Source organism: Mastigoproctus giganteus, chromosome 4 (assembly GCF_048544385.1).
Source record: "Mastigoproctus giganteus isolate SK-2022 chromosome 4, ASM4854438v1, whole genome shotgun sequence".
Lineage (NCBI taxonomy): Eukaryota > Metazoa > Arthropoda > Arachnida > Uropygi > Thelyphonidae > Mastigoproctus > Mastigoproctus giganteus.
The window spans coordinates 180,583,502-180,596,066 of record NC_143578.1 but is presented as its reverse complement, the minus strand read 5'-3'; the positions used below and the strand labels follow the sequence as shown (position 1 = coordinate 180,596,066).

The window sequence follows — 12,565 nt, the reverse complement described above, 5'->3', positions numbered from 1 at the left end:
GAGCTAGTCTGCAATGCTCAGAGAACTTCATATCTGCCTGCACAATTACACCCAGCTTCTTTTCATTCTCCACTGTCAGTGTAGTACCACAGGGTTGATATGTTGCTCAGGGGTTGCTGTTTCCCATGTGTAGTACTTTACATTTGTCAATGTTAAACTTCATTTGCCACCTCTCAGTCCATCTGCTCAACCTTTCCAGATCCTGTTGCAGCAGCATAGCTTCAGTAGTGACCTCAACAACCCTGCCAACCTTTGTATTGTTTGCAAACTTGGACATTAAGCTTGATATACCATCTTCAATATCATTTATAAATACAGAAAACAGCAATGGACCCAACACTGAACCCTGAGGAACTCCACTTATAACATTAGTCCACAATGAGCAGTGTCCATTGATTACCACTCTCTGTCTTCTCCCCCTCAACCATCCCTTTATCCATAGCAGCAATTTGCCTTCAATGCCACACTACTCCAATTTGTGCAGCAGTCTTCCATGTGCAACAGTATCAAAAGCCTTTCTAAGATCCAAATATATAATATCAAAGTTATTCCCTGCATCCAGTTCTTTTGTGACTGCATCATAGTATCCAATCAAATTGGTCAGGCAAGACTTTCCCTTAACAAAACCATGCTGTGTCCTGGTACCTTTGTCGTGGTTGGATTGGTCACTCACACGCTAGCAAGGATTTTGTTAATTTATTAGATGATTGTTTTCTACATCAGCATGTTTTGGAGGCAACTAGAGGGAGTAATAATTTTGAACTGATTATCAGTAGTGATTCTTTGTGCAATTAAAATCTGTAGATAAAGGAACTAATGGATGGTAATCACTGTACTTAAGTGGGATTTACTCAAAGAGGTATCTACCATCAGGGGTAAAGGGAAGGGTTTTGCTTTCGTAAAGGCAACTACAGTTGTCTGAGACAGTATTTAAATTCTATACAGTGGGACCAACTGATGATGTTACCAACAGCAAATTCAAAATGGGAAGCATTCAAAGAATATATCTTGGAAGCTACTAGGCTTTGCATACCAACGAAGAAATATTGTTCAAGATTTAGGCCCAAATGGAGGTCTAATGAGATATATGGCAGAGAAGAAAAATGCATGGGATACATATAAATTAACATGTGACACATAAGCCTATGATAGATATAAGCTGGTCTGTAACCAAGTCACAAAGGAGATTAGGCAGGCAAAGGCAGATTATGAGAAATCGTTGGTAAAGCATTAGCATTAGTAGAGGCATATGATGCAAGAAAGCAAGCTTATTCAGCATCAGCCAAAAAAAAAAAAAAAAAAACCACCACTACTCCCATTTCATCCCTCCGTTCGTTCGAAATACCTGTCCAGCTGAGCCTTAAATTTGTTTAGGCTATCAACTTCAACAACAAGCGATGGGAGTCTATTCCACAAACCAACTGCCTGCTGGCAGTTGGTTTGTGGAATAGACTCCCATCGTTTGGGGATGCAAAAAAGGATGCAAAGAAAAACAGCAAAGAGTTTTTTTTTAACTGTGTAAACTCCAGAAGGAGAGGGATGAATCAGATTGGTCCACTGGATATTGATGGTTCAACTGTTGATAATCCTGCTCAGGTGGCTAACAAACTAAATGAGCATTTTGCATCTACATTCACATATTCAGGGAGGGGAATGCCAGAGGTGAATTAAACTCTGGCAGTGAGTTAGATGATTTTGTAATAACTGAGAGGAAAGTGGAGGAGAAATTGTTGAAGATAAACATAAAAGAGGCATCCTGGTTTAATGGGATCTGTCCAGTTATATTAAAGGAGGCAGCAAAGGAAGTAAGCAAACCCTTAGCTATAATTATGAGAGCTGCCTTGGAGGTACCCATGGACAGATGTGCAAATGTGACCCTAATTCACAAAGGAGGATCAATGGGTGACACAAGTAATTATAATTTTGGTAGTTTAACTTCTGTTCCAGGAAAATTAATGGAGGCACTGGTTAAAGAAGCACTGCAGGATCATCTAAACAAGACTTCAGTTTTAGCTCGGACACAGCATGGTTTTGTTAAGGGAAAGACTTGCCTGACCAATTTGATTGGATACTATGATGTGGTCACAAAGAACTGAATGTAGGGAATAACTTTGATATCATTTATTTGAATCTTAGAAAGGCTTTTGATACTGTTGCAAATGGAAGACTGCTGAACAAATTGGAGCAGTTTAGCATTGGAGGCAAATTGCTGCTATGGATAAAGGGATGGTTGAGTGGGAGACGACAGAGTGGTAATCAATGGACACTGCTCATCATGGACTAATGTTATTAGTGGAGTCCCTCGGGGTTCAGTGTTGGGTCCATTGTTGTTTACTGTATTTATATATGATATTGGATGATGGTATATCAAGCTTAATGTCCAAGTTTGCAGGGTTGTTAAAGACACTAATGACAGTACACTGCTGCAACAGGATCTAGAATAGTTGAGCAGATGGGCTGAGAGGTGGCAAATGAACTTTAACAATGAGAAATGTCAAGTACTACATATGGGAAGTAGTAACCCTAGAGTAACATATCAACTCTGTGGTACTACACTGACAGTGGTAGAGAATGAAAAGAATCTGGGGGTAATTGTGCAGACAGTCTGCAAGAGTAACTCATGGAGGCTTAAGTTTTGCAAATTAGTGTCCGTAGACTAGGCACCTGCGAGGTGATCTGATTGAGGTGTATAAAGCTTTGAATGGTTTGAGCATGCTCAATGCTGATGGGATTCTTCCTTTTACTCAGAATAATCACCTGAGAGGGCATAAATTCAAATTGAGGAAAGACAGATTTGGGATAGATGTGTGGAAGTTTGCCTTTAGCTAGCAGGTAGTTGGTTGGTGGAACAGACATCCATCCTTTGTTGTGAAGTTGATAGCCTAAATAAATTTATGGCTGAGCTGGGCAGGTATTTGGAATGAACAGAGGGGTGAAATGGGAGTTTTTTTTTTTTTTTTTGGCTGATGCTGCATAAGCTTGCTGTTTTGCATCATGTGCCTCTATTAATGCTAACTTTAAATTGATGGTGTCTTTTTCAGTTTGGTTTATGGATTCTTCATATAAAGAGTCAAGCAGCAGGTTTGCAAATCCAAAAAAAATTGCTGCTTTGATATTTTTTCTATGTATCCCATGGAAGTTTAATGCAAACATACATTTTCCTTCTTTATTTGTGGCTTTTACAAACTGTTTCCTTAAACAGAGCTTTATATGTTCAGGAAGTAACAGCACTTTGCTGTACTAATGGATTGGATTTCATGTTCTTTGAACCCTGAGACTCTTGGTGGCCATAGTATAGAAAGTATGGCATTTTTGTGTTGTTTGCTGAGTATTAGTCCAAACCTTTAAATGTCTGCACACTAGCCATCTGTGATTCTTCTACTTTATTTTTTCCAAAAGAAGCTTAACATTTTTTGTAGTTTTCTTTTAAGTGTGCTAAATAGGATACAGGAATGGATGCACTTGTTTCCATTATGAAGGTGAACTCCTTTTTTGAGTCTTTGGATCGATTAATCAATAAATAGTCTTCACTCTGGTTGGAAGAAAATTTCAGAAAAGTTCATAACTGTAGGAATGATATTGCAATATATCCTTGTGCCTTCAAAAAATGGGAACTAAATCTTTTTCACAATATCTCTACTGCGAAAAGATTGTTTCTGAGCCAGACAGATTTTTGGATTTCAATCTTGATCCTAAAACTCTGTGGACTACTCTTTGGTAGACTTAAGCGGTTCATCGGATTGTAGAGTTCACTTTATGTAAAGGGCTGTGGTCCAGGGTTGTGCATTTCTTTGTCATAATAGTTTAATATCGTCCTCTAAATCAGAAATATCTGATTCGGAATCAGATGGAGGTAATAGAGTAGTTCAGTTCCATAGGGCTTTACAGCTGAAATAATGCTGTTGTAGTACACAATTCTCCGCTTCTTCTTTGCACTGTAATCTGCTATATTTATGGAACTGAAGTAGCAGTTACTAATATGATCTTGAGGTTCCCTCCACACCTTGGGAATGGCAAATGTCATGGCTTTCTTTACCATATTACCACAATCGCAAGTTCTCCACATATTCAAAAATATATGTGGTGAATTCATGAATTCTTGTATGTTGCCACAACAGCCAATGTTGATATTTTTATCAGTGTTGTCCAATAAGATGGCTGAATTTGAACTAATGTTGATATAGTGCCAACAGAAACATGGTGCCACCCGGAAATTGGTGGCGATGATGATGAGTCCCACTATATAGTTGGTAGAGGATGACAGTTTGGAGAAATTCAAAGATCAGCTGGATAATTACCTAAGAGAGGAAGAAAATGCATAGGTTGTCCATTTCCTTTTCTCTTATTAATTATTACTAATTATTTTTTTTAATTTTCTTTTTTTTAATTCTTTTTATTATTAATTTGTTTTATTCTTATTTTATTTTAAAAAAATTATTATTAATTTGTTTTTATTCTTATTATTTTATTTTATTATTATTATTTTATTTTATTTTATTTATTTATTTTTTTTGGCTGTTGCAAAGAACCCTGGGCTTCTTTGCACCATGTGGCCATTACTAATACTACAGTTATTTAGGAAACATAGAGAAGATAGAACAGGTGGATGGGTGATTGTTTTTATTAAAAACTGCTTGAATGCAATAAAAGCCTTTGTAAGTCTGAAGTTACATTTGCTCACATAGAATCTGTGGGGTGTGGTTTAGTTGGAAGCAAAGGAACAAAGAGTGGGAGAAGAACAGACCAGAAGATAATGTAGAATATGATGAGAGTCTTTACATGGGCAAGTAAGCATGACTGTCTTATTATGGGTGACTTTAATCTGTTCAAGCTTGATTGAAATAAGTGAGAGAAAAACTCACCATGACGAAAAACATTTTTTAAATAAACTAGATGATTATTACTTGTACCAGCATGTTAGAGAAACTACTATGTGTATCTATTCTTGACCTTGTCATTACTAACAAATCAGATGATGCCACAGGGCTTAAAGTAGAGGAACCATTGTCAGGAAGTGATCATGCAATCTTCAGTTGGAAAATGAAAGAGACGCAGTTTTTAAACTGCGTCTTTTAAGATAAAGTCATGGGTTTTATCTTCAGAAGAGGGGACTTTGACAGTTTTAGGTGCTATATGGCATCTTTGAATTGGGCAGATTGTTGAGGGATGGCGAATACATCTGAATTATGGAATACTTTTACAACAAATATCACAGAAGCCATGAACACATATACAGCTTACAAAATATTGCAGGAGGAGTGTGCTGAAATGGATGACTGCAGAGCCATGAATGCATACATACCTTTTAGCTAGTGAACGGGTTAGTGTCATTGAACCATGTTTTGTTCATAGTGAACTGCTGAAGTAGATAATTGGCATTGTTTTTATTGTATCTGATATTGTGAATACCTTCACAACGAGTTGCTGTGGTATTGCACTATCTCAAATAAGTAACACTTCACCAGTGGAGAAGACTAATGTTACTTATTAAACATGGTGCAGTGGCACTAACCCATTCACTAGTGAATCTTACACATAGTCTCATGCTTTATGCAAAATAATCACACACCTTTAAGAAAATATTGTAAGAGGATACCGAAATGGATGACTGTAGAGCTGGCTGGTCAAATAGAACAGAAAAATATAGCATGTTACAGAGTGCTGAAAAGTACTGAAGCCTACTATAGGTGCAAGTTGAACTTTAATAGAACCACAAATAAGGTCAGGGTAGCCAAGGCTACAAGGAGAAAGCATTTGCTAAGAGAGAAAAGAATGGGGACAAGGAATTTTTAACATATGTGAATACAACAAAAAAGAAAGCTGATTAGATTAGACCTTTGTGCAATTGAATGCCTTAGATAACCCAGCTAATGTTACAGATGAATTGAATTGATACTTTGCGTACTTTGTACGTAAAGACTGATGTCTTTACGGAAGAAAGACGCTTTGTGCCAAGAAGAGGCTTAGCCATATGAAATTACCTTCAGTAGTAGGGAAAATCATGGAGGCAATGATCAAGGGTGGAATTCAAGGTTATTTAGATAGAAATGGAATTCTGAAGGATACTCATCATGGTTTTATAAAGGGAAAATCATGTTTAACTAATCTGGTTAACTGTTTTGACAGGATTACTCATGAGCTGGATTTAGGGAAAACTTCGACATTGTTTATTTGGATTTCATCAAAGCATTCGATTGAGTCTCACATGAGTTGTTACTTAATAAGCTGTAACAGGTTGGAATCACAGGGAAAATCCTTAGATGGATAGCAGAATGGCTTCGGGGACAGGAGGCAGACAGTTGTGATAAATGGTTATTCCTCAGCTTGGGTTGATGTAAGAAGTGGGGTTCCCCAAGTATCAGTATTAGGTTCACTGTTGTTTTTGATTTTCATAAATGACACTGACGAAGGGATAGATGGCATGATGTAAAAGTTGGTAGAGAAGTTAATGATCACTGCCAAGCAGAGCTTCTTCAGAGTGACCTAGATAGACTTCAGGTGTGGTAAGAAAAACTGCAGCTATGCTTTAATCAAGCAAAGTGTAAGGTATTACATCTGGGAAACGGTAACCCCAAAATAACTTATACACTAGATGGAGTTGAACTAAAGCCAGTAGTGGAGAAAAGGGACTTTGGTGTTACGATTTGGTTAGACATCAAGTTTTCCAAGTATTGTAGACAGATCGCAAAAAAGGCCCATGGCCCAGCTATGATTTATCGAACATTTCCTAGTAGAGATAAGACCATTATTAATTCCATTATGTAAGGCTATTGTTAGATCACACTTGGAATATTGTGTTCAAGTATGGAGACTGCACCTAAAGAAAGAGTTTGTGCTTCTTCAAAGAGTCCAAAGATGGGTAGCTCACCTGGTGAGATTTTTTTTATGAAACCCCAAACACCAGAGGTATTAGAACTCATAGTACTTAGTAGTACCATGCTTGGGTTGGAGGTTGAGAAGACGAAAGAAGATATTTATTGACATTAGACTTGAACTTCTGTAGACTATAATTTTTAGGAAATACATACAAAGCTAGGTTGTTCCAGAAAACGGCAGTTGAATGAATACAGGAGGAAGATGAAAAGTTGGTTCTCTGAGTTTGAAATTGGACAGTAAATGGATGTTGGTTGGTGGCAGAATTATAGAAGCCAATTCAGAAGAACAGTATCCATGGAAGTATCTGTAGAAAAGGCATGCAGCAGAAACAGTACATCTGAGACAGCGAGTGGAGAGACTGTTAGTCTCTCCACTCGCTGTCTCAGATGTACTGTGACTCACTCGCCATTAATTAATTAACTGCCCTCTTCTGAATGGAATCTAGAAGTCTAAGAGAGGTTTTGGTGGCACCGCTCCATATGTGGGAACAATATTCCATGGTAGGGTAGATTTGCGACTTCTACAGAGTGAACAGCAGTTTGGAAGAAAAGTAACGCCAAGAGTGAAAGAGAGAACCAAATTTTTTAGATGCAGAGGAAGCAATATTTGATATATGCTTGTGCCAAGAGAGATTACAAGTCAAAGTAATTCCCAAAAGAGAGATAATCTTGCCTAGAAATTGGAGTGTCACCAAAGATAAGCATAGGAGCTGAAGTATCCTTTTTGTGAGATATGAGACAGGACTGAGTTTTACGATTGAAGTCAACTAAGTTGTCTTTGTCCTACTGGAGAATTTACCTGGAGATCAGCATTTAAGGAATTGGTAGCGGATATTCAAAAGTTGAAACTGATTGAGCAGGACAAGGTTTCTCAAAATGGAAAGTGGAATGCAATGTGCTATCATTGACAAAACTATGGATAGGATTTCCAGTCAATGGAAGAAGGTCATTAATATACAAGAGGAAAAGAGTGGGGGAAAGAATTGAACCTTGGGGGATCAGCATTAGTGGAAAAGTTAGAAGATAGAGAGCTATCTACCATCACCCTCAGTGAGCAATCAGAGAGAAAACTGGATAACCAATTACAAAAAACAGTTGGCAAACCATAAGATGGAAGCTTGTTTAGGACACCTGTAGGGCAAACACAATCGAAAGCCTTTGAGATGTCAAGAGCAACTGCTTGTGCTTCCCCGAACTTTTCCATTGAATTTATCCATAAATGAGTAACATAAACCAGAATATCACCAGTGGATTGACACTGATGGAATCCATACTGGCGATCGTTGATCAGACGGTAGGTTTCTACCATCAAGAGTTGGCAGTTAATTGATTTCTCCATTACTTGAGAAAGAGTAGAAGTAAGTGCAATGGGACGATAATTGTATGGGAGGGATTTGTCGCCTTTTTAGGAACCGGCTGGATATGAGCAAATTTCCAAGCAGAAGGAAAAATATCTTTGGAATAAGAAAGTGAAAAAAGGCAGTAAAGAATAGGAGTAAGTTCAGGAGCATAGGTTTTGAGAGCAAGTGGAGAAATACCATCAGGACCTGGAGCTTTCTTAGCATCGTGATTCATCAAAATCCTTCTGACATCCTTTTCACGGAAGATCACAGGAGGTATTGAATTTGGAATGGGCTGTGAATGGTGAGAGGTGTTTTATCAAGATCATAAATGCATGAGTTAGAAGAAAAATAGGATGCTAGCAGGTCAGCTTTATCCTTAGCTGAAGAGGCAACAGAACCATCTGGTTTTGACTGAGTTGGGAGCAGAGAAGTTCAAAAGTTGTGGCCAATAGCTTTGGCTAGAGACTAGAATGATCGGCTACCAGGGCAAGAAGTAAGTTTTCTACTCGTAGCCTGTTCAAAATCTAGTTTGGATTGATTAATAACTGCTTTACAATTGTTCCAAGCTCTGGTATAGGCAGAAAATGAAACTGAAGAATTGGAAACAAGCCAGTTACAATATGCAGCATTCTTCTCTTGAATAGCCTTAGCACATTTATTGGAAAACCAAGGTTTAGATAAAGGATGAGATTTTAAGGTGGAATGTGGAATAAAGGATTCTATTCCTACAAGAATAATTGCACTGATACGATCTGAGCAAACATTGACATCAGAAGTTTTGAAACAGTAATCTGACCAAAGAAAAGAAGAAAATAAATCTTTCAGGTCATCCCATTTTGCATTCTTGTAATGCCAAACAACATGTCGTTGGGAATAGCCATGAGATAAAGGCTCCATTGGAGAAGAGACAATCAACAAGTTGTGATCTGAGGTGCCTAAAGGACCACTCAATTTGACCGTGTTATTTGAAGTGTTTTTTGTGAGAAAAAGATCAAGCATTGTTGGCTGTATGGTAAGGATTGTCTGGTATTCTTGTTGGTAAATGAACAATTATGCAAGGTCATTAGTAATTTCAAAAGCCTCAGCATCTCGACCAGCTGGGTTGGTGTGACTAGAAAGTGGAAGCAGCTGGAGTTTTGAAGATTAAAATCGCCAACGAAAGCCGACTGGGCTAGCCGGGTGGGTGAAGTGCCTGCCTGGCAACCCAAAGGTCGTGGATTCGAATCCCGCCTCGGTCTAAAATATTACGATGGTGCCATACTCTCCAGTTGGACCTCACAGCCACGATGCATGAAGGAAGCAGGAAAAAACTGGTTCCTTCATGTATTTCTCACATCATAAGATTAAAAAAAAAAAAAAAACCAAGGAAATTTACCTCTCAATTAGGAAAGTTGGTCTGGAGAAAGTAAAGTTGCTGAGAGAGGAAGTCAGAATTTCAAGTGATCAGTGGAATTGGGAGAATGGTAGAGACAACAGATGAATTTGACAGTATGAGGTAGAAATATTTTAAGCCAGAGAAGATCGAAAAGAGGAGATTCCAAATTGCCAAGTCTCTGACATGGTAAATCGGTATGGAGATATGCACAAGTACCATCTTTGAGACGAAAGGAATTATACAACGAATAATTTGGGCAACTCAGATGAGCAGTGGTTTAACTGATAACTGAAATTCTGTCAAAAAGTACATGGGGGTTTGGGAGACTGCATGAGAAAATGGATATCATTGAGATTCAAACTGTGACCACGTATATTTGTGAATTGAACTAGGAAGTGAGTGAAGTTGATAGCTATTGACTGGATAGTTTGAATTCAGTGGTAGGAAAAAATCTTAGAGGCAATGATTAAGAGTACAATCCAGGGATATTTAGATTGCTATGGCATTCTGAAGAACACACAACATGGTTTTGTTGAGGGTAAACCATGCTAACTAACTTAGTAGGCTATTTTTACACACTTACTCATGAACTGGATTTATAGAATAATTTCAAATGTTTATTTTGATTTCAGCAAATCATTTCACTCTGTCCTCATGAGAGAGTTACTGAACAGGTTGGGATTACTCTTAAAATTATAAGATGGATTGCTAGGTGGCAGCACGGCAGAAGGCAGATTGTGATTAATGAATATTCTCACTATTGGTGTAACATCAGGAGTGATATCCTTCGTGGATCAGTTCTTGGACCACTGTTAGCATTAGTTGAGGCGTATGATGCAAGAAAGCAAGCTTATACAGCATCGGCCAAAAAAAAAAAAAAAAAAAAAAAACCTGCCCTTCCCATTTGCCCATGGTTAATTCATGTTTGTCTAGTTGAGCCCTAAATTTATTTAAGCTATCAACTTCCACAACAACAGGTGGAAGTCTGTTTCAGCAATCAACACTCTGCTGGCTAAAGGCAAACTTCCACACATCTATTATACAACTGTCTTTCCTCAATTTGAATCTATGCCCCCTCAGGTTCTGAGTAAGCGGAAATATCCCTTTGGCCTTGAGCTTGCTCAAACCATTCAAGGCCTTATACACCTCAATCAGATCACCTCGCAGGTGCCTGGTCTCCAGATGCTGCAACTTGCAGAACTTAAGACTTTCTACATAAGCACACCCCTTTGTTTCTCTCGCCAATCTTGTTGCCCTTCTCTGTACTCATTCTAGCAACTCAAATTTTCCCCCTCCACCCTACTTCACTCTTTTCTGACTACTCTACTCAACACCTCCCCACCACGCTTTTTAAATATTGCAGTGGAACGTGCCCGGCTATAAAAGACAGCCTCGACACATATTCACCCTCCTTTGAGGATAGCATTAACGAAAAGTCCCCATCAGGCTTCAGGACATCTCCCTTTATGTACGCAATTACTCCCCATGCAAGGTTATAGGACAAAAGCTGGCTTTTTCCTTCATCCTCTTTCCATTTAATTGCAATTTCAACACCTTCTGAATTACACCTCACTTGGATACAGCCGTTCCTGAAGAAATCCCCAGTTAAGAGTATTCTTCTGCCTTAAAATAAAATATATAATATTCCTAAAATTTAATATTCCTCTAAAATTTCCAAAAATAGCCTAACCTTTTCAAAAAAAATCCACAAAATTTATTTTAAATGCATAATGAGATCGCAGATCCTCTACAAGGAAAGATTGCAATAAATTATTAGCATATGTCCGATTTTATGAAAATTTTGTGGGTCTCGACTACTCGAGTTGTCTGTCCAACTGTCTAATAAAGTTTCAAGACTTTAGGACCTCCACATATGTTTTTTCTCTATGCTTATATCTGTGTGACACCATGTCTCTGATATCCCAACAATATCTGCATTTAATACATCGATCAGCACTTTAAATTCATCAAATTTATTAACTATACTTCTAGCATTAGTGTACATGCAAGTATACATAAACCTGTTCTTACTGTTAGTTACCCTAACACAGCCCATGTATTTACTTGTTCCATGATGACTTCCAGCAGCTCTTGAAACCCCAGAAACTTGCACTGTAGGCTGCTACTCATTACAATAGAAGCAGTGCAAGAATCACTTTTGCTTCTGCCTGTGGCTTCTGTTGTGTTTCTTATATTCATAAATTACATTGACGAAGAAGGCATGATGTCAAAATTTGCAGATGATGTAAAGATTGGTAGAGTCGTTAATGATCAGTGCCAAGCAGCACTCCTTTAGGATGACATAAAGCGTCTTCAAAGATGGTCAGAGAAGTTGCAGCTATGTTTTTATGCTGTTAAATGCAAGGTCTTACGCTTGAGAAAAGCAATCCACAAATGAATTATACACTTGGCAGGGTTGAATTAAAAAGAGTGGGAAAGGATCTTTGAGTTACAATATGGGCAGATGTGAAATTTTCTGAACAGTGTAAACAGGCAGCCAGGAAAGCCCATAGTGTCCTATTGATGATTTATCAAACGTTATTCTGTAGAGATAGGGAGGTCATAATCCCACTGTATAGGGCAATTGTAAGAACACATTTGGAATACTGTGCTTAAGTATGGAGTCCTCATCTGAAAAAAAAAACATTGAGCCTCTTGAAAAGGTCGAAAGATAGGCAACTCGAATAGTAAGATTGGCAAGAGGATGACTGTATGAGGAAAGACTCAGATTATGTGGGCTACAGAGGTTGCCAAGCTCTTTAAGTCACCTCAGAGGCGACCTGATTGAGGTTTACAAGGCTCTGAGAGGGATTAGTGAAGTGAATGGGATAGAATTCTGAATTTTTCCAGAACTAGGGGGCCCTGAGTGCCAAGCGATATTAGGAGTAAGTTCAGGAGCATAGGTTTTGAGAGCAAGTGGAGAAATACCATCAGGACCTGGAGCTTTCTTAGCATCGTGATTCATCAAAATC

The 12,565-nt window shown here is 38.3% G+C and overlaps 1 protein-coding gene across 2 annotated transcripts in view; it reads left to right on the top strand.

The window, feature by feature from the left end:
- The window catches only part of LOC150087230 (kinesin-like protein KIF21A), a 779,086-nt gene that overhangs the window by 416,644 nt on the left and 349,877 nt on the right, over window positions 1–12,565 (top strand). The gene's annotated exons all lie outside the window — the stretch shown is intronic.